The 22,549-nt window shown below is 37.1% G+C and overlaps 1 protein-coding gene across 1 annotated transcript in view; it reads right to left on the reverse strand.

Annotated features, from left to right (window-relative positions):
* The window catches only part of LOC134205218 (uncharacterized), a 181,316-nt gene that overhangs the window by 126,751 nt on the left and 32,016 nt on the right, over window positions 1–22,549 (reverse strand). The window lies entirely within an intron of this gene.

The following is a 22,549-nucleotide window of genomic DNA, read 5'->3' on the forward strand; positions in this document are numbered from 1 at the left end:
CGGACAAATGGTACATTCGGCCAAACAACTTTCGGCCTAGACGCATTCGATCAAATAGCATTCGGTCAAATGGCCCTTCCCCATCTAATTCTACTTGTCTCGCAGTATGTTGTATTCGAAGAAGAATAAGGTCTATGTTTTGGCCGTGTTTTTCATTAAATACGTTCCGGAATTATTAACAAAACGTTGTTTTTCTAAAAAAAAAAAACAAATTAAAAAATAAATACTTTTTATCAAATACATCTGGCTGGATTATTCCTACTATAGTTTGTGCGACAAGCAAGCTTTTCTCGCCTGTGTACTTTTTACATTTTCTCCACTTTTCAACATGTTTATTCATATGTATTTCCAGAAAATCTTAAATTCTCTTATTTCACCTCCTTGCAAATACCACATTGGTTTACACGCATCATTGAAACAAGAATAGTGATAACGTAGAATTCTGTTTATACTACCGATGATTGTTCACTTACGTTTAAATGCTACCAGGTGGGGTTGGAGACTATGGCGAATTGCGAACCGCTTCGTTTAGCATCACCACAACAGAGCGCTGAAGGCAACTTTGTGCACGGTGGACCACGAGGATCAGAGTGCCAAGGAAATCAATTGGTTTGCATGGGAAACAGTAGAACGCATGCGCTGCGATAGTTGGAATGTTTCTGTCGGAGATTGAATCTACTATCGGAATTTCGCACGTGCAACTTGTGGTACAGTAAATTGGTTTTGGTAGTTGGTAGACGAAGGAGTAATCTAATCTTGCTGAAGCAAATTAGTTAGTTGTTGTAACACGGTTTTCTTGGTATAGAGAAGAACACCCGTTGAAGAATTAGAACGTGTGGAATTGTAATCTTTTAGAAAATAAAATTGATTCTAATTACCTTACCATTATTCACCCTGGTAAAGTGTAGTTCACTGATCCGAAATCGGTATTATACCTTAATACATATTTCAATATTTCGAGCAGAAAAATATTGATTCTTACGTTCTCTCGTCTGTAATGCAACAATATACCCCAAAAGTCACAATCTGAGAGTTAGAATTTCCTTTTCTCCCTACGATTGTGTATTATGCACAAACCATATGTCAGCCCACTTGAGAATAAAAACAGAAACGCTTATGAAAACCACCTACCGAAAATCGTCCACGTCATCCACAATAAACCCCGCAGCGTCGGTTGGATTCCACCGTTTTCATGCATCATTTCCGCAAAATTTTAAGTGAAATCCGTCAGCGGTTGCCCGTGTCGTATTACCTCAAGTGCCGGGTAAAGGTGCTGGTATGGGATTGTTGTCATCGCGAGAACGACGAAAGGCAGTAGCGAAAAGATGCCACTCAGACCTAATTGTGTGGCGTGCCCTTTCCTGTTGTTATGTTTTTGCCTTTCTCGTACACTAAGTGCACCTAAAGGCGGCAGGATCACTCCAAAATGAACGTGTGATAAGAGACCCAAACATCCATAGTGCAATGTACCATTAGATTCAGATCGAAAAATTGAGATTATGGCTACGTGCATGTGTACAAAAAGAAGGCCAATAACCCGAAACACTGATGCAGTTGAAATGCTTCTCAAAATACTAAAACTGATTTTAACGCATTTTATCTTTTTTACTGTTTTCCTAAGAATGAGAAGGGCGCGTACTAGGTGGATCAATTTGTTCCAGCTGTTCTCGAGAGAATCATGATTACCTTCACAAAAGTGATGGATATTTGGTTCATTTGGTAATCCATACGATGGAGCTGAACATATACTTGACTGACAGCATGTGCAGTATTTGAATTACAAAACTTTTCTACCATCATATTCATAGTTGGGTATGACCAATATAGCCAATGCATGTACATTTTTGGAAACAGTTTATCATTGAAAAGCTGGTATGGGTTTGGCATCTCAAAATTTTAAACAAATGACCAAATGAACATAGATAATTGTTTGAAGAAATTGGAATCCATTTTACAGGGTGAGACTGAGATCTGCACAGTATAAGTTTTTCTCATCATTCGGTAGCCAGCGTTGCCAAAAACGCCATACTCTTATAGGAGGCAGCCCTATGAAGTTGTTAATTAATGAAGCCTCAACCACATGACGACCCCTTTGGCATAAACTTCTACCCCTGTAACGCTTTCATGCACGTTTTATCGTCTAGTAATATATTGCAATTTATTTTTCAATTAAGTTACATATTCTGGATATACAAAACTTATCCATATAGGGGCAAGTATTGTCGAAGAGCCAAATCAAAAAATTCATCAAGCCATCAATAGAATGATGAATCCAGATGACCTAATTTTCCCAGCATATTCTCGTATTTTCGCACTATTTACTCATGAAAAGCTACTATTGCATCTCCAATGTTCCATAAATATTATAAAATGAATAGATTCAAATAGATAGGAGCTAGATTTTTAGGAGTGTTTGCAACAGCACATGTAGTTCGGATCTCGAACTACGAATCTAGCAGTAAACATTCTTGAAAGTATGTCTTAAACACCACAAAGAAAACCAAAAGGTCGTTTTACCCCGGGGGTGCATTTTACCCCAGTTTACCCTATATGTTTAGTACCAAACTTCCGATTTGAACGAAAGTACTCAAGAGACGTCCTCTTGGTGCTTGGAGCTCGTTGAACCCAGACGTACTGTATCGATTGTCGGTAACCGCAGTGCCAAAAAAGGTTGGATTGTTCCATGTGTGAACAAGTGAAGACCTGTTGTAGGCTCACTACATTGGCCGAAGGGAATCGTGGATAAGCGAGAGTGACCTCCCGGATTCCAAGTGCAGTAGTTAATCACCTCGAAGTAACAGTGCTGTAAAATGTGTAATTTGTGAGTGCAGTATGTGTGAATTTCTCCCAAAGCTCCACCGTTCCATCGGTACCGGATCAGGGTAAACCGGACGTCCATCATCCGGTGGCTAGAAGCCGTCATATCGGTAGGACATGTAGACTAAGTAACTCCTGGGATGATATTCAGAAAAGTCTGCATCCTTAGTCCTGGCCTTGGCGAATACCTAACCAGTGATTAATTCCAAAAGAGAATGAAAAAGTCCCTCACTTCTCATCTCTGTATACATTAGACTGGCCCAGAAAACAAAAGGTTGTTGAATTATATGGGCCCCTCCCAGAATTGTACATTTGGATAAAAAAAATCAATCTCCATTTCAGCTCAATCGCTTGTTGCATAAGCTGGCGCATTTAATTTGAAGTTTGTATGGTGGTTTCAGCCAAAATATATAGGAAAACCTCCGTCACTCTTTCGTTCAGGAAATTGGTTCGGTATGTCCGACTGAACTCAGAATTGCAACAAAGGCAATTGATATGCTGATATGATAAGAAAGCCTTGCTGTTGAGGTCGTAAAACGTATGTTTAAAGATTAACACGTGATGGAATTAAATGCAATAGTACTAAACTTGTCTTATGACTGGTGAAGACATTCCACTAAAAAAATTAGAACTATTCCCAAAATTTACAAAAAATAGTTTATAGCATTGAACATTGAATTGACAACATTAAACAACATTGAATTATTTTGTAACATCTAAATCAATCAATCATAAAAACCCTGATTAATTCACCTAGCGATGTTGGTGCCTTTCTCGAGCAAAAAATACTAAAAAATATAAATGAGTATTTTTTAGCGTATTTTGAGCATGAAATAGTATTTTGGCCATAACATCTTATCCCATAGTCCGATCTGGCCAATTTCCACTAGCAAACAATGGGACAAGATTCCCCGTCAAATGGAACTTGGAAGTAATTCGTACAATGCTAAGTTCCAAAAAGTGTGTCAACGAAATTTGTACACATACACACATACACACACATACACATTCAGAGATGAAAAAGCAAGTTCGCTTATCATTCATCCACCAGCGCCTTCAAATATAAATATTATAAGAAATAATTTGTTGCACTATTTGTTTATTTGTTTTTTTAAATCCGGCCGTCTCTACGAATCAAAATTTTGATAATAACCTCGAAAATCATAAACCATTTGAATATGTAGTGTAAACGACTATTCATTGTACCACTTAAGAACAATGAATCTTAGTAGCGAAAGCATGCAAAAAACCTGCATTTATAATCATCGGCCTTTACCATTTTTTCAATGAACCATAAAAAAATACTATTTTTAGTTCAATCAAAATAAATTACCTATTTTCTGGGTACTGACTACCTACCAGACATGGACATAAATGACAATGTTTGGAAAATCTATATGCATATGCCCATTTGAATTGATTTGATTTAAGTTTGCTTACTTTCTTACTTTCTAGATTTTTCTTTGTAGGGTATTTTGCCATGCTTGAGATCAAAGTAGGTGAGCTGGGATCGGGTACCTGGTTGATGGTAGTGACAACTCCAGTATTCTTGACAGGTGCTTCCCCTACTCAGCTACGAAGGATTTCCGTGCTTGTGCGCAACTTAGCAGGTACAGATGAACACTAATTCTCAACACTAGACACATGGTCCAGTATTCGCAATCTATTTTCTGTATTAATCCTTCCTCACGTACTGTTTATATGTATGGGCATACACATGCAAACCGAGTGAAAGAGAGTATTTATTAAGGACAAGCCTTCCGGAATCCAAAACTAAATGTACTCGCATTTTCAAGGGCACACAATTTAAAACGGAAGAACTCACAACTGTCTATTTAAAAATGTCAGCTTTGCTTCGTTGCAGCAAGCGTGAAATAATAAAAATGACAGTTGTGCGTTACTTCCGTTTTGAATGGTGTGCCCTTGAAAACGCGAGTACATTTAGTTTTGGATTCCGGGAGGCTTGTCCTTAATAAACACTCACTCTCACTCGGTTTGCATGTGAACAATACGTGACTTATACGGAAAATAGATTGCGAATTTTTTTTAATATGCAAGATCATCCAAACTGTCCTTGAGTCCAGAACTTGCGATCTACAGTTACCATGTGTGACGACCCCAACTACTTAAATTCCTTCAGGGGGATTCGTCACAATCTTTTATGTGGAGTCGGTTTACCTTGGTACCGATCCGCAGTAGAAAAGAGTTTTGCGCCCAGCAACAGGGTTTTGTTTGTTTAAGTCTGCTTACTTTTGCTTTTCAAGCAAAATACAGCACTTGGCAAGGTTCTAAATGAACCGTTATGCGTGAGAGAGTTATTAATTAAAGAGAGAGAGAAAATTGTAAACATAACGTAGGTTAGCTGTAAGTTAAATGTTGAATTAATAAAGAGTCTGATTTAAACTACCGCAACGAAAAGGTGTTTTCATTGTGTTAAGCCAAAATCCAGTGCCGCCGCACGGCCAGCGGACGAAGACCGTCGCCCCGTCGGTAGAGGTACGCTTCAAATGTTAGCTTTTTTATTCATTCCAACCTTGGATACATATTCAACTATGTTCATAACGGGCTAGGGACAAAAGGTCGAAAGACATAAGGTCGAAAGGACAAAAAGTCGAAAGACAAAAGTCGAAAGACAAAAGGTCGAAGGGACAAATGGTCGAAAAGGACAAAAGTTCGAAAGGGACAAAAGGTCGAAAGACAAAAGGTCGAAAGGACAAAAGGTCGAAAGGGACAAAACGTCGAAATAAACAAAAGATCAAAATTACACAAATTTTAACAATTAATTAAAATTCACTCAGTGAGTACAACTAATAAATGGATGTTTGGGTTTTCTAAATATCACATCGATCTGTCAAAATGGCGCACACCGCACATCAAATACATCAATGCGCGCTTGCGGCGTGCCCTATTTTGACAGATCGAAGTGACATTTAGAAAACCTTGATATCCATCTATTATTTGCACTCATTGAATGCATTTAATTTAATTGCTAAAAACAGTGAAAAATAAAAGGGCTATTTTTTGCCAACTGTATAGGACAACTCTGTCTCGCGCAATACAAATTTTATTTATTTCCAAAATCAACTATCTGCTTTGTCTCTAACAACACTATCTAGAGAATCATAATATTGTTTCATAGTAATTTCTCCTTCATTCATTCTTCTACTTTGATTAATGAGATGAGTGTGTTATTATTTCTGCTTGAAGTTAAATGCACAGCACAAACACCCAACTTCTTATCAACTTGTTCTTGATCGAAATGTTGTCCCTTTCGACCTTTTGTCTTTTTCGATCTTTTGTCTTTTTCAACCTTTTGTCCTTTTCGACCTTTTGTACCTCTCGACCTTTTGTCCTTTCGACCTTTTGTCCCTTTCGACGTTTTGTTTTTTAGACCTTTTGTCCTTTCGACCTTTTGTCTTTCGACGTTTTGTCCTTTCGACCTTTTGTCATAGATTCGTTCATAACATATTCGTGAAGATCAAGAGACATGGTTAGATGCCACGACACAAAGTCGCATATGATAGCGAATAAGTGTACAAGGTGGTGGCGATATGGGAGCATCTTTCCATTTGACTGCATGCAAAGTGTATATGGCCTCCACTGCCGTAATCTGGAAAAGTGACGTAACAGCCATTTTACAACAGGCATGTTTTCCATTTTTCTGTGAAAGAGCTCGATAAGTAGTTAGCGTTAGCGTTGTTACGGTATACTTCGTAGATTGGACACTAGTGATACTCATGTTTTTCTTATGGAATCCTTATCCAGATTGCTATCGGAAATCAAGGTGGGGAGTTACCTTAAAGAGCTCGATAAGTAGTTAAAGTTAAAGAGCTCGATAAGTAGTACTCGTTAACACCATTTTTGGAAAATGGCGTATACGTCACTTTTTCAGATTACGGTAGTTCATTTTGTACACTTATTCGCTATGATACACGATCTTGTGTTTGCTGAGCTTTGAGTAACGAAAAAAGCTTTTTTGCAGCCTTAGAATTCAAGTCCTGAACTCAAGGACAGTTTGGATGGCCTAGGACGTCCAAGAAAGATTAAAAATAGTTGACCCCGTGGGTCTGAAAGGGTTAAAACCATTCGCATAGATTCGTAGGTGGTAAGTAGGCCGAGACTATTGTAAAAGTGTAACATCCCTTTCATCATTTACCACAGATATAGATTTGGGAGGGTACTCTCCAACAGTCGGGATCTTTCCTAGCCACGTCCTTGAGAATGCTGAGGTAGGGGAGTGAATTAGTTGGACACCTACTTAAGAAAGATGCAGAGAACTCTACGACCTCTCATAGGTGCCACGGGAGGTTTTGAAATTGTTAATGTGAAGGCACAACAGCAGGAATATTTTTTGGTAGAACGTGAAACACAGCAAGAACTAAGATTGCGATGACAGTAGCAAAGAAACGAGCCTGGAATTGAGCCTTCAACCTCTTAAAACGTTTTAAAACCTGAATAAAATTCAATTCCTTTAAAATGACAAATCATTACTTTAGCATTGGAAAATACATTGATAACTGTTAAATAGAATTTTATTCTTTACTATGAAATGCTCTCCAAACTAGCATTTGCACCCTGATAAACTCGTTCGATAGACAATTTTCCATATACTTTTAACACAGATATGCCGTTAACATTTTTTACTGCTTCATCTTCGCTTTATAATCACTTCACATTAAGTATTTATAATGTCAATGACATCTATTTACCAGTTGTCGTCCAAAGTCTAAATGTTAGATTCACCGTGAATACGGGTATTAACTCTGAAATTTTTATAAAGTGTACTGCTTTCGAACACTCATGAATTTGTGAAATATAAGTTTGATAAAAATGATAATAATGAAAAAATGGAATATGAAATATGAAAACAAGATACCTATCACCAAACATGATTTAGTAGCCGTAGAATGAAGCCTGTGTAGGATTTGTTTTCAAATAAATGCTAAGTAATTATTTCGCTTATATACACATTCGAAAATATTTGCAACTTTCTCTGACTGACATATTATATAGATTGTTAGATTACAGAAGTCTGAATGATTCAAATTGACAAATGATTGACAATGAACGCAGGACTTATATTTTTCACGGTTAAAAGACTACTATTCTTCCAATTACTTCCACTAATTAATTTTTATGTATAAAACAGATACGTATTTCGTTTTTTTCTGCTTGAAAACTTCTTCATTGTTTTCAAGTAGAAAACGAAATACGTATCTGTTTGATACACAAAAATTAATTAGTGGAAGTAAATGGAAGAATAATAGTATTTTAACCGTGTAACATTTCCCCTAAGACGCTGGCAATCAATCATTCATTATATTTTTTATTTGATCCAATAACAGCAATATCTGCAATCACCCTATGACAATAAGAGAAGTTAGCAAATACAAAACGTTCAAAATATTATGAATTAATTGTTTTCCTATAGCGATCTTTCCATGAATCATGTAAGCCACGTCGTATAACTAACCAACACAATAAATGATGGTTTGAGGGTTTCATCTCTAGAATTATGATTATAGCTATCAATGTCAAAAAAGCTGTATTGATTTTGATCTTGAATAATGTTATGGCTATTGTACGCTTGGCCATCGCAAGCACAACTGTTCCATATCGATAAGGACCTCATATCAATAAGTGGCAGTTATGCCTGTGACTACAGCGCTATAATCAACCAAATCTAGAATATAAGTTCTACTGTCAGGTTATTATTCCATGGGAACAAAATCACATTACACGATCGAAATCAAGAGCATTTTTGAATAAATATCTAGAAATTGTCCTCAGTTCTCATCAGCAGTGTTGTCCTACACTTTTTGCAATAAAACTGCTCTTTCACGTTGCACCTCCAATCGATTATAAAATCCTATTTTTTGGTAGACTGAAATGACATTTAAAAATTAAATATCCTTCAATTGCATATATTGAAATAAGATTATATAACCGTTGAGATGATTATTTTGCAAGAAGTTTTTCATCCCATTGCTTCCAAAATCACCCCATGAGCAAAAAAGAAATGCAAATCCAATTTACTCCTTCCTTGTTTTTTGGATTTTTATCAGTGCTGATCAGTGCTCAGCAAACACGCATGATAGCAAGAAGCATCGATTAAATTGGGAGCTTATTCTTTTGTTTTGGGATTAGACGGATATGGTAGCATGGCATGGCAAAAGAAAAAGTTCTTCGATTTGAGTTATGCTTTTTAACTGTTGATTGCTGAAAAATGCGTAACAATGCTTTCTAAACACGCTCTTTTTAATTATATTTGTTAAATTGAATTACTGACACAAAGCATTGTTATAATCTACGTGTTTTGCGTTACGTAATCCATGGAAGATGCTACGAAGAAACACCTTGTCTGTAGATTCAATGTGCAGTAAAAGTAAAAGAAAAGAATAATTACTTAGAGGTAAGCATCATAACCAAACCTTTTTCCGCAAATGAAAGTATCTTGGTGCCACCGAATAGGCTCTGCTTCTCGCTGTCGGTTGGCGACGGTTGTTTGTACTTCATCTTCTTCGGGTATAAGTTATACTGCTTTTCCACGCTGCCGCTGCCGCTGCCACCGGCACCGATGTCGGTTGCCTCGAAGAACGTGTCGACGAAGGAATTCGAGAAATCTTTTGATAGATTCGCTTGCAAATATTTACTGTAATAGTGCTTCCCAGCATAAGTGTTGCCAATATTTATCTTGTTACCATACACGCGGTCTATCGCCTCGAACACGTAACCATTCTTGGCAATCCGGGTAACATTCGGTCGCTCCCTCAGGCCCAACTTGTGGAGAATGTGATACTTGATAGTCTGCAGCAGAACTATTTCGATGGAGGAGCTGATCTTCTGCACCACCGTGTCGTCGGCGTCACGTCTCGAATCGGTTCGGTAGTAGCTTTTGCGAGAGTGAGCCAACTTTCGGTTATAAAATTCCGTGATTACGTCGGTAACGAGATAGATGGTGCTGAGTATTGTTTGAGAGTGGGATGTGAGCCCCTCGTTTTCAAGCCCAAACTCGTATATTTTCCTATTCGTGGAAAGTAAGTTATTCAGACTACATCTTTTCGGGCGGAACTCACGTTTCACACGCGAACCCATCACGTCCTGCAGGTGGGACGTTTCCACATCTCGCTGAACTTCGCACAGACGATAGAGAATGAATCTGTCTACACAACTAAACTTGATTGAATCAGTCCAAGATTGATTATCATCCGGTGTTGAACAGTGGATTCGTAAATAGTTCACCAAGGCATTTGCGATATGATTGACGACGATATTGGTCATGTTGGGTGACCTGTTCATGTAGCTTCTAAAACTCTCGTCTAGTAGGTCCAAACCCCAGACGCACGATTGCTTCCGCAGTTCGTCGATGTACGATATTTGGAATGTTTCCGTGATGATGCCATTCCGTTGGGGTCCATTTACGCTGGAGAACAGGCTTATGTGCAGTTCGTAGGGAAGGTTGGAGGTATTCTGGGAATCTACTGCGGCAAAGCAACGAAAACAATTGATGCTCGATACCGTTATGGGTATGTGAAGCATAACGATGTACGATAAGAGCCATATGTTACAATTTCTCGAAGTCGGGTATCTTCCCATGCCGGCAAAAAATCGATGTGATTGATTGGCTAGTTTTGGTAAAAAAGAAAATATATCAACGGCCTGGTAGTATTGATGGTGTGCTGTTAGATTTTTATTTCCGTCGGGTAATTTTTTTTTATAAAATTTAGTCAAGAATATATGTCTGGAATTGAGTATTATCTTTTTAACCAGATATGTTTTCTATAGGCAAATTAAGAATTCAAACACTTTTATTTTGTCCGAGAGCTTTTCGTAGAATCATGTGATATTGGGCTTAAAGAAAACATAAAAAATACATATTCCCTTTATTAAGGGCAACAAACAATAATGAACATTTTTGTTCTAAAAATTGAGATTTTGACATATTTAAAAACACAGCTGCATCGTTTTTTGGCAAATGTACAACTGCTTTTACTACCTATAACTCAAACAACATTCGCATAGGCGAAAGAATGGGAACAATATGCCCTTGATAAACAAATGTTGCTTAAATGTTTTTATAGATACTGACGAGAAAAAAGGCGAGTGGAGGCGCACGGTAAATGAGACATTAACGTTTCTTTGTAAGGACAGAAATATGAATTTTACTCCCTACTGCACCATACTCAGTAAGCAGCAAATTAGATATTTGTTTTAATCTTATGCTCAGAAATGCTGGCTTTTGACAAAGCTTTACAATTGATATGGCAATTATTATGGTAGTTGTGGGTATTCCTTCAGAGTTGCGGATGTGCGATTTATGCACAATCTAACGGATTCAACGCATCAACCCAAAGTGTACTTGAATTCTGGAAATGGCACAATAAACTGGCCCAGGATACAAAAAGTCGTCCGATTCTACGGGGCACCCCCCAGGATTTTGCATTTGGGTAAGAAAATCATTCTCTGAAAATTTCAGCCTGATCGGTTATTGCATAAGCTGGCGTAATTGATTTGAAGTTGATATGGGGGTTTCAGCCGAAATATATAGGAAAATACACCTCTATTACTATTTCGTACATGAAATTGGATGGAAAAGCCCGATTGAGCCCAGATTTGCAGAAGATGAAGTTAACATGCCAATGAACAATTCGACATAAAATTCTACTATGATTAAAAAAACTTTAAATTAGTTTTAAGCTGATTTATTTGGAGTTTGGTTGAGCACTTTGAAATTCATTAATTGCCTTGAAAACAAGCGCATGTAATCGAAGGTAGCTGCGATATGTGTTGTGGCGCGCGTGCAGTTACTTATGTTTCAGTGCGCGCGAAATCACGCATCGCAGGCACCTTTGATTGCATGTGTATGTTTTCATGACAATTAATGAATTTCAAAGTGCTCAACCCAACTCCAAATGAATCAGCCCAAAATTGATTTAAAATTTATTTAGCACTAGTAGAATTTTATGTCGAATTGTTCATGGGCAAGTTAACTTCATTTCCTGCAAATCTGGGCTCAATCGGGCTCTTCTATCCAATTTCCTGTACGAAATAGTACCATATTAACTTCAAATCAATTGCGCCAGCTTATGCAATAACCGATCAGGCTGAAATTTTCAGAGAATGATTTTCTTACCTAAAGGCAAAATCCTGGAGGCGTAGAATCCGACGACTTTTTTTTCTCCTCATACTAGACTGGGTCACTCTAATGGCACAACATTGTTAAAATGCACACTGATGTGACATAATTAAAGTTTTAATTTATTTGACAAATATTTTAAGTAATTTGCTCCTATAGATGTGACAGTGTTGCTATTCTGCCGCTAACCGCAAGTCGACCACATCTGTATATGGGCCTCCATATACAGATGTGCTCGACTTGCGGTTAGCGGCAGTGCGGGTCTTGTATGAAAAAAAGAAGATTTGCATCTGTAGGAGCACAACTTTAAAAGGCATATCGTAGTTATTGGTGCGATTGACCGTGAACCAAACCGCGGGCTGTTATGGCAGCCTATAACCATGGAGCATCTAAACGACTTCGAATTGGCTGATGACGTTGCACTCCTCGCGCAACGGCGCTCTGATATGCAGAGTAAGCTCAACGACCTTGCCGAGCGCTCCTCTTCGGCAGGTTTAGTCATCAACGTCAACAAAACCAAATCGTTGGATGTAAACACGGCGACTCCTTCCAGTTTCACAGTAGCCGGGCAACCAGTGGAGAATGTTGAAAGCTTCCAATATCTTGGTAGCCAAATGGCGTCGGACGGCGGTACCAAGATCGACATAGGCGCACGGATCAAGAAAGCAAGGGCTGCCTTTGCGAGTTTAAGAAATATCTGGAAAAACAGGCAGATAAGTGAACGCACCAAAATACGAATTTTCAACTCTAACGTGAAATCTGTGCTGTTATACGCTAGCGAAACATGGTGTGTATCAGTGGAGAACACTCAACGGCTGCAGGTGTTCATTAACAGATGCCTGCGGTACATAATTCGGGCCTGGTGGCCTCACAACTGGATCTCAAACAATGAGCTCCATCGTCGTTGTCACCAGAGGCCGATAGCAACAGAAATTCGGGATCGAAAGTGGGGCTGGGTCGGCCACACTCTACGTAGGGGCGGAAACGAAATCTGTAAACAAGCATTAGACTGGAACCCAGCGGGACATCGCAGCAGAGGCAGACCCAGAGGCTCATGGCGGCGAAGCCTCAATAAAGAAATAAAAGAAGTCGACCGAAATCTAACCTGGCAACAGGTTAAAGCGATAGCCGGGCAACGCTCAGGATGGAGATCTTTCAAGTCGGCCCTTTGCACCACCGGAGGTGTACAGGATCCGTAAGCAAAAAAAGTTATTGGAGCAGCATACCACTGTTTTCCTTGAAATTAAAACACAGTTTCTTTTGGTATAATTTTAGTCCACATGCGAAAAAATGGCACCTGAAACACTGCGTTTGTTGGGTGGCGATTTGTTTTTGATTTATATTGCTCATATTTCTCAGCCTACTTGTCATTTCAATGGCAAAAAAGTCTACCGCTATATGTACTGGATAAGATGAATCATTTATAATTTAATTACCTTAAACCCCCTTGATTTATTAATATCTCAAGAAGTGGACAGGTTTTGGTCCCCCACGGGAACAATGCTAACACGAAAGATGCGGTTTTAGCAATCGGGATTTGGGTGAACATTAAGCGGAAATTTAACTTTCACTAAACTTTTTTTACTATAGTCTTCCAAAAGTTGATACACAGGAGATCCCCAAAATTTCGAATTCTTACGATTTGTAATTATTGTGATAGTCGATATCCCAGTTGCGAAAAAGTGAAATCAATTTTTTCCCTCAGAAACTTGATTCACATAGTTTTGAAAAAGTTTTATTAGAGACAATACAGTCAAACCTCCATGAGTCGATGTTCCACGACTCGATATCGACTCATGGAAGCATATCATGTCATATTAAAAATTTATTTCTGGGTTACTGTGATGGTTCAAAGAGATTTCTAAGGATGATGATGAAAATATGCTATCTATCATTTCGCTCCGGTGTCAACAATAAAACATCGTGCTGACATTTCACGCGAATGACAATCATCAAATTCGCTATAAGTGGTCACTGTTGTAAGATAAGCAGGGGTGAAGATGAAAAAAAGATTGAACAAAATGACATAGGTTTTAAGTGGAAAAATGTTAAAAGTTCCTCGGCTAGCGACGATTTTCAGTATTGCCAGAATGCTAATGATTACGAATATAGTGAATAAGAGAAACTTATAAAGAAGGTCGGTAAAGATATTGATGCAGAAAAGTTGTTCGGAAATAGGATCACTCCAAAATCGAACTAAAATTTTTTTGGTATTAGTATTATTTACCTGCAATAGATTGCGCACTAAAAAGAATGCAATTTCGTTTTTCGTCATTGAAAATTGGCCCGTTTCCTTCTGTATTCCGGAATTATTGACAAATCATTGTTTTTTCTTTTTCAAAATACCCCTGAATTTTTTGAATGTATAAAGAAAAGGTTTTTTTTAAATTGAAAATATATTTGAATTTATGGAAATCATCAAATCTATATCTCTAGGTTGGTATATTGTCCTCGCTTATTTACGTTTTATTACATTTTAAAATAAATGAAAAAGGCACCGCTAGGTGAGTTATTCTGAGTTTAAAAACTTTCGTTTTGTATTGGTTAATTTGTTATTACTTGAACATAAATTAAGTGCCGTTTGGATATACAGTAAACTCTCCCTTACTCGATATTGAAGGGACCATCGAGTTAGGGAGATATTGAGATAGGGAACACATTTATATTTGGCCGAATACCGTTTGATCGAATAGTTAAAATATGTTTCCTTACTAAGGGAAGTGCGAAGTGAGATGTTCAAAGTGAATAGTGAACAGCGAGAACTGTGAAGTGAGAAATGGGATGTTGCAAATGAATACACAGCAGTGAGATGTGAGTACTGAGAAACAGAAGTGAGTATTGATTAGTGAGCTGTGTGCAGTAAGATGTGAGTAGTGGAGAGAAGTGATAGTATGAAAGTGAGAAGAAGGATGTGAGTAGTGAGAAAATCAGAAACAATGAATGAGAAGTGGGAGAAAATAATTAGGAAGTCGGAAGCGAAATGTTGAGTAGTGAGAAGCAAGTGGAGAGATATAATACAGAAAGAAAAAGGAAGATATAAAAAGGAAAAAAAAGAAAGAAGGAAAAAGAAAAAATCACGTTTCTCACTTCTTCAGTCCTCACTTCTCACAACGTCGGCCCTCATTTCTCATTTCTTACTACTACCTTCTTCAACTCACTTCGAACCTCTCGTTTTTCACTTTCTACTACTTCTCATACCTCACTTCTGACTTCCCATATTTCGCTTTTCGCTTTTCACTTTTCACTACTAACTACTTCTTACTTTTCACTTCTTATTTTTCACTTCTTACTTTTCACTTCTCACTACTCACTTCGCACTTTAAATTTGTCACTTCTTACTTCTCATTTCTCAATTCTCATGTCTCACTTCTTTCTTCGCACTTCCTTTCTTACTTCGCACTTCTCATTTCTCTCTTTTTTTCGAATTTCTCATTTCTCAATTTAAATTTTTCTTTATTTTTTCACTTCTCCCTTCTCATTTTTCCCTTTCTCCCTTCTCATTTTTCACTTTTCACTTCTAACTGTTCACTTTTTACTTGGCACTTCTCACTTTTCACTTCTTTCTTTTCATTTCTCACTTATCACTTCTAGCTTCTAACTTTTCACCACACACTTCGCACTTCGAATTTCTCACTTCTCATTACTCATTTCCCACTACTCACTTCTCTTCCTACTTCGAACTTCTCGTTTCTCATGTTTTACTTTTCTCATCTCTCACTTCTAATTTCCACTTCTCACTTCTTATTTCTCAATTCTCACTTGCCATTTCTCACTTATCACTTGTCATTTCACACCTCTCACTTCTATTTTTTAAATATATCGTGCATGTAACTGTTTCTGACAACATCAAGTTAGCGAGGTGAAAATGCATTGGCAAACTTCTTCGACTTAGTTACAGATCATCGAGTTAGGGAGAGTTCAATGTAATTGAAAAAAAAATTAACTAGTCAAAATATTAGGCCCTTTTTAAAAGTTAGCCGTGAAAAGACTGACAAATGATCCTGAATCTTTCGGGACGTTTAAAAAAGTACAATACATTCAAAAAAAAGCACGCTTGTCGTTCATAAGAGCGGTGGTACTGCGTGAGTGACCCAGAACCATGCAAGTCCTGGAAGACAAACAACAATTCCGTGTTATAACAATATCAAAAACGTCTTATAAGCTCGAAAAAAGGAAGAAATTTTTGTCCGTATATTTGTATGAAGATGCCCTATAGTGCAACGGTGGCGTTTTGCATAGTCCGAAATATTCAGTTTACTGTCACTTGAATGGAAACTCAATACACTGGGGTCGCTAGTTACGCGGTTTGTTTTTGCTTGTTTTTGGCCATTGGTTTTAATGAAACGCTGAAAAAACACTAAAATCAATGATAAAACGATTGGCAATGCTAGGCACTCAATTTCCATCATGTTGTCTAATTTCCAAACAATTTTTTTCACTTATGTCGATGAAAAATGAACTATTATTATATGGAGTATATTCAAATGTTTTTTAACCAGTTCATTTATTTGGTAGGCTCAGTCGTGTGTGACACTTGCGAAATTCTCAAGTATGATATTTTTGTATCATACTTATAATGTATATAATCGATTGTATGACATTTCCCAGAAAACCATTTGCCAGAATCAATTTTCCAGAATGATTTTTGCCAGAAACCCATTTGCCAAAATGGACCATATGCCAGAAAACCATTCCCCAGAATAGACCATTTGCCAGAATGTACTATTCCCCAGAAACAGTGAAACTCTGGTAATTCCGATTATTATTGGTGGCTATAGAATAGAAAAAAAAAAAATAAAGAAGGTAATTTTGCATAACGGGGATCTGGCATTATTTATTAATGAAGGGATTTGCGGTATTTAATTTTCATAAAAGGGATTATTTAACATATTAAACCATTTTCAGAAAGATGGATACTATTTATCAAAAAAATCATGTTTATCTACTACTAAACAAACTAACGAATGGATATCATATTTCTTCGCCTCATTCCAGACGCAGACTTCACTGAAGAAGGAATCATATCCACAATTGACATATTGAAACACGGACACGGGCAAACATCTACTTTTATAGAAGGAATTACATCTTCTTCTTCTTCATTGGCATTACATCCCCACTGGGACATTGCCGCCTCGCTGCTTAGTGTTCATTCAGCACTTCCATAGTTATTAACCACGAGGTTTCTAAGCCAAGTTACCTTTTTTGCATTCGTATATCATGAGACTAACACGATGATACTTTTTTCCCAGGGAAGTCGAGACAATTTCCAAACTGAAAATTGCCTAGACCGGCTCCGGGAATCGAACCCAACCACCCTCAGAATGGTCTTGCTTTACAGCCGCGAATCTTACCGCTAGGCTAAGGAGGACCTCGGGATAACATCTATCCTTGCCTTAATCGGAGCAAGCACCTTCTTTTAAAGAAATGGATAATATCCACCATCGCTTCATTTCTGACAAACACCTATTTTCAAAGAAGGGACCACATCCTCCATTGCCTTAATCCGGGCATGTGCCTACTTTTAAAGAAGACATTACATCCACCATTGCGTTAATCCAGGCAAGCGCCTACTTTTAAAGAAGGAATCACATCCACCATTGCTTCATTTGTGGCAAACGCCTACTTTTAAAGAAGGGACCACATCCACCATTGTCTTAATCCGAGCAAGCGCCTTCTTTTAAAAAACGAATTAAATAAAAAAAAAAATGAATCGACCATTGCCCTTATCCGGATAAGCGCCTTCTTTTGGAGAAGGGATCATATTCACCATTGCTTCAATCCTGGCAAACGCGTACTTTTAATGAAGGAATTACATGCACCATTGCCTTAATCCGGGCAAGCGCCTACTTTTAAAAAAGGAATTACATCCACCATTGCGTTAATCCGTGCAAGCGCCTACTTTTAAAGAGTCACATCCACTATTACCTTAGTTCGGGCAAGCGCCTATTTTTAACGAAGGGACCACATTCACCATTGTCTTAATCTGGGCAAGTACCTTCTTTTAAAGAAGGGATCATACCACCCATTGCTTTAATCCTGGCAAACGTCTATTTTTTAATCCGGGCAGGCTCCTATTTTATAAGATGGGATCACATCCATCATTGCGGCTATAACCGGCTTATGTATGCATTCTTCGAAAGAATTACGTCTTTACAATTCTATTATGGACCGGTGCGGTGTTATATTCCTCACTAGAAAGCAACTAAATATCAACAACAAAGCAAAATTATTAAAAATGTCCCTTATGCTAAATGACCCTCCTTTTAGACGCTGCACACAGTTATGGCAAAAGTTATGCGTTATGAATTATTGTTCATACTGGGCAAACGCGTGCATGGGAAGTAGGAGATTAGCAATTCTGGCGAATGGCTTTCTGGGGAATGGTCCATTCTGGCAAATTGATTCTGGCAAATGATTTTCTGGCGAATGTCATACAACCATATAATTTTATCTTAGGGGTCGTACACTAATTACGTAAGCACTTATGGGGGGAGGGAGGAGGCGCTCCATATAAATAAAAATTGATTTGAATGGGAAATATCTTACATGGGGGGGAGGGAGGTTGAAAAACCCTGAAAAAATGCATACGTAATTAGTGTACGGGCCCTTAAGAGTTGTTAGGAGGGGACATAAACCATGATACTCGTGGCGTCTCAAGGTTAAACATTACTTAATACTGACGGGCAGGGAGTTGGGTTCAGGTTATTTCAGCTGCTCATCCGGATGTTAGACGTTGAAACGATGTAATATTCAAATGATGCAGGAGCATCATAATACAAACAGCTCGAATTGACCTCTCTAGTAGTGTTACTCTAGGGTTAAATAAGTTCTACTAACATATTTAAATATCTACAAATCGAAGCAAATGAAAAATTTCACTGTTCTAAATGATGTATCTACTCATGTAACAGGAACTAGGTCATATTTGAATATCATGCAATAGTGTTTGGTACTAGGAAACACTTTTCTGATCCGTGAAATTTCTCACCAAAATTATCCAATGATTAAATTTTGTGTTACATGTAAATATAATCCAGATAGTTAGAGAATATTTTGATAAATGGCTTATATGTCCGGCACTGAAGGATCTCCCCCTATATTGTTTGAGATTCTCAATTTGATACCGCATTTTAGATTGACTAAAATCTAAACTCTCTTTAATAAAATAAAAATTTTACAAATAAGAAAAATTTCCAATAAAGAAATCCGTGTTGAAGTAATAAACAAATATAAAATTTCCCTAGGAAATGCAAAATTTCCATAAACAATAAAACATTTTTCAATATTAGCATTAAAAAATTATCCACGAAATCAATATATTTTCAACAAAAAAATAAAAAAAATTCACAGAAGGTCAACGAGGCTGATACAAATATTAAAAACCAGCTGACCCGGCGAACTTTGTCTCGCCAAAAATGGATCAATTTTTTGACACAATTTTTTGCGCTCACAATTTATTTAGAAGGCAAATTTGTTCTTCGGAATGATTTTTCTTTTTTTTATCGAATGATAATGCCAACTTCGTGTTATATTATGCAGATAATCGATACTTGGAATTCTTATACATATGTACGGAAAACCATTGCATCCTAGAGATTGGATTTTGATAACATTTTTCTCCAAATTCATTGTAAATAGAAGAAGGAAACGAAAAAAAATTAATGAAAATTGGGCCGTCTATTCTTGAGAGATGCGCGGTCGTACAAATGCCAACTTTGTTATAAATATATAGATACTCCCCTCCCTCGGATTTTTGCCCAAAAATAATAATTTAAGGGGGCAATAAAAAAAATCCGGGAAAAATTGAGGATTTTAAAACATTCTTTAACAAATCCTAGGAGTTTTTCTTTATTTTCATTTAAATTTTTATTTTTTATTGTACCTCCTCTGGACTTATCGGAGACCATTAGGACATATTTTGTACTAAATATTTGTAACGACTGAAGAGCTATAAATAAATATAAAAATTTCCACGGAAAATCATAAAAAGCAATAAAACTGAGCATTTTTACCATCTACTCCTACTACTCTACTCATCCACTACTACATTAAAAGCGTTTATTGTTCATGGAAAATTTATTCAATTTTATTGCTTTTCTCTATTCTTGAATGGAAATTTTCTATTTTTTTTTTCTTGATTAATGACTTGTGAGGGAAATCAGATTTTTTCTTTTTTGGAAAACATGTTTAATTTTAATACACATAGTTAAGCTTGCCATTTTAAGGTGTTTTATGAGATGTTGCGAAAAAAGATTTGGCTGCTGGTGGGACTTGAACCCACATTATTCCATAAAGTACACGGACGTATTACCAATTATACACCAGCTACCAGCTGCGAGAAGTTGTCTTATAACCAGCTAATAACGATGGGAGATCAGTCAATTCTCCGTATCCGAATTTGCTTTGGCAACATTTCACACCTTTTCTCTTTACACAACTATGTGTATCAGAATAGAACAACAGTCGGTTGCGTTTGAATCACAGAGATGTGCTTCTATTTATTGTCAATTTCAAATTTTTTTTTGAAAATTTCTAATTCTTTAATGATTTTGGATTTTCGTTCTATGAAACATAAAATTGCTTACGAATACGTGCTAAGATAATTCCATCTCTATTTGCTATTTTGTATGCGACATTTTCGCGATTTTTTTTCGCAATTATTTATACCGGCGATTTGTTTGTGTAAGCAATAGTGAAAGTCTTCTGTGACTGACAAATGCTCCCGTAAGTGTACTTCGGAAGATCCAGAACATCCTAAAATGTGATCAATTCCAAAAGTTTAACCCATAGCTTTATGTTTTTTTTGTAACAATTCATACCGACGAATAGTGTGTGCAGTCAATAGTAAAATTCTTCTGTGACTCCCAATGACCGTTCCAAAATTCCAGTGGTTCTATTGAGCTTTCAAAATTCTTCGACAATAGCATACGATTCATTTTGGGGTTTCTCAAACGGATAAAATTGAAATTCAGCTAATATTAGCTGCTCTATCAAAAAATGGAATCAGCCCAATATGCATTTCTTGATGGAAATGTACACAAATCAAAATATCAATGTGGATGAAAATGAGTGTTGCTTGTTTATACCACACCAAGCGTCTCCATTCCTTCAAATCGTGTTTTAGAATCGACCTACATGTAGACATCCGTTAATCGGGTTCTTCGCGTTTTCCATAGGATTTACCTATGAAATGTGTTTAAGATTTAAACTGTTGAAGAAAATAACCTTGGCCGTGATTTTGGAATCAAATTAAGTTAGATGATTCGCAGTACAATCGACAGTTACAAGGTCAAGCGATATCCACATAGCGGATTTTGAAGTAACGTGAACTATCCAACCGGATTGTGATTTGGTCATTGGTATTATAAATAATTTTGGCATTTACATATCAAATGTTTTATGAACAATGAAGTGTTGTAGGGTTTTCAACATTTGTAAATGATAAGAATACCTATATGAATCAATTTCCAATTGATGTTGCTTAACAAATATTGTATTGCCATCGTTTATGTATTACACCTTTCCCAAAAATATCCATTCTGGAAGCTATTCAGTACGGATTCAGTTTTCGTCTGTTATACACATACGTTTCCGTCCAGAAGTGGCACTATGCTAACCTCATTATTCAATTCACCTATTATTCCATCATCGATTTATCGTTATCCAGGCTCGACAAACACTAGGGGCATGTAAATGTTCTGGAAATAACCTCCCCGGGTCCCCGTTCCACCATGAGATGTTGTCTTCTCTATACCGTCACTGCCTGTGTGCCAGTGAAAGCTCCAGAAGCGGTAGGTAAATGTGGATAATGTGAAACTTGTTGCCATTCCATTATTTCCAAATCATGATGCTACTTGCCATTGCTGTCATGCTTGCCAGAGCACCAAGTTAAATAAATTCCGATAGTAGTACGGTTGTGACAAAGTGTGCATCATCATCATCGTCAGTCGGAACCAGGGCCGTCGTCATTACCGCCATTCACAAATTCTCTTTTGTCAAATGGCAACATCGTACCCTCTTTAGCAGTGTTTCATATTTTCACTTCTATAGAGTACAGTCGAGTACTCTGCAACACGGTGTATGCAGATGGTTGACTTGAATCGAATAGTTCTTGTTTTTTAAATAGAGGTAAACAAGCGATTTCCCTAAAAAAATAACTGAGTGGGTGGGAGGGGATCCGATCGCAGTGGATTGCGTTATCATCACCAACTACCAATATTTAAAAGTTTCGACTGTATGTTTCATAGTATTCAAGCAGTGCCATTCAGAATGATTCTATAAGTTGAACATAGATTATAATTATAAAGAATTTTAATAGCCTGAAATGAATGTTTTTAGATTCAAATAGTTATCAAATAGGTGAACGTTTTCAATTTTGCAGACTAGTTTCCTTAGCCGACATATTAATTAAGGCTTGAAGCAAAAATTCTTTAGCCAGAAGTGTATCGATTTTATAACGGTTCAATATACATTTATTTGATATTCATGCATTCCGGAGAATCACACAAACTCCCTCCTGATATGTAAATTGTCAGAGTATATTGAACAATTTGGATGTCCTTGATTTAAAAACATTTTCACTCTAAATTTCAG

Source organism: Armigeres subalbatus, chromosome 1 (genome assembly GCF_024139115.2).
Source record: "Armigeres subalbatus isolate Guangzhou_Male chromosome 1, GZ_Asu_2, whole genome shotgun sequence".
Lineage (NCBI taxonomy): Eukaryota > Metazoa > Arthropoda > Insecta > Diptera > Culicidae > Armigeres > Armigeres subalbatus.